Source organism: Vulpes vulpes, chromosome 13 (genome assembly GCF_048418805.1).
Source record: "Vulpes vulpes isolate BD-2025 chromosome 13, VulVul3, whole genome shotgun sequence".
NCBI lineage: Eukaryota > Metazoa > Chordata > Mammalia > Carnivora > Canidae > Vulpes > Vulpes vulpes.
This window is the reverse complement of record NC_132792.1, coordinates 40,071,982-40,073,209: the sequence shown is the minus strand read 5'-3', so window position 1 is coordinate 40,073,209 and position 1,228 is coordinate 40,071,982. Positions and strand designations below refer to the sequence as shown.

At 40.3% G+C, this 1,228-nt stretch overlaps 1 pseudogene; it reads right to left on the bottom strand.

Moving 5' to 3' along the window:
- Positions 1-809: 809 nt before the first annotated feature.
- On the bottom strand, positions 810-1,228 carry LOC112932115 (small nuclear ribonucleoprotein G-like; annotated as a pseudogene).

Sequence of the window (1,228 nt, the reverse complement as noted above, 5' to 3'; positions counted from 1 at the left end):
AAGGTCAGATGGCTAGGGCCCTTGTGGTCGGCTGAAGAGACCCCCTCCCCACCAGGAGATCGTTCTTGAATATTAAACTTCCTGGTTCTTAGGTTTGTTTTAAGGAAGACACTTCTTTATATATTTCTTCTCCCCTTAAAGCCTCTGAAGTATTCATTGTCATCATTCCCATTTTTACAGGTGAAAAACTGAATCCTTGTGAAGCTAAGGGACACATTCAAGGCCATGAGGTGGCAAATGGCAGGGCCGATTTATAAACCTATACTTTTCCCATACAGACCATCTATAATAATTGCTATAATAAAGGTTCAGACTAGTAATTTGTTTAAATATGTGATGCACAGAATAATTCACAGAAAATTATACTGTATTTAGTTATCTTGACCATCACTCCCCCTTGCCTTCAGAGAGGTTGGATTTGTCCAGGAGTATGAAATGTGAACTCTTTCACAACTGCATCTAAAACAAATAACTAAAAAATATCAATGGCTAATGGTAGCCTTAGAACACGGGCTTTTATGTTGATTTGGTCTTTAAAAAACTGAGATATGATTCACATTCACCCCTCTCAAGTATACACTTCACCTTTTCAAGTGTACAAGTCAGTGGTTTTAGTATGTTCACCACCAAACAATACCACTCTAATCAAGAACATTTGATTCATTTTTTTTACTATCACAAAAGTTGATTTAACAAAAAAGTTCAATATGAAAATGCACACGACCTGGTTTTTATATTGTAGTAAAACAGGTGCTACAGAGGGGTGACACATGGAAGCAGTTGATTTCTTCCAGGGAACACACGGTTGTTTATATTTCTTCCAAGGCTTCTAACACAACACTACTTCCTTGAGTTACCACCATTCCAATATTGTTGTTGCCCATGAGTTGCCATCTCCATACCTTCATCCATCACAAGTTTTTTTTTTTTAAAGATTTTATTTATTTATTCATGAGAGAGAGAGAGAGACAGACAGACAGACAGGCAGAGGGAGAAGCAGGCTCCATGCAGGGAGCCCGATGGGGGACTGGAACCCGGGACTCCAGGATCACGCCCTGGCTCAAAGGCAGGCGCCAAACCGCTGAGCCACCCAGGGATCCCCCATCACAAGTTCTATAAAGGGATCGAACCCCCACACTATTCCTTAGACATGACTGCCACCGTTTAATTTCAAGGACAATTTCTTGTCCATAAATTTTTTCAACTCAGGAGGGTGAGCTTTGCTCAT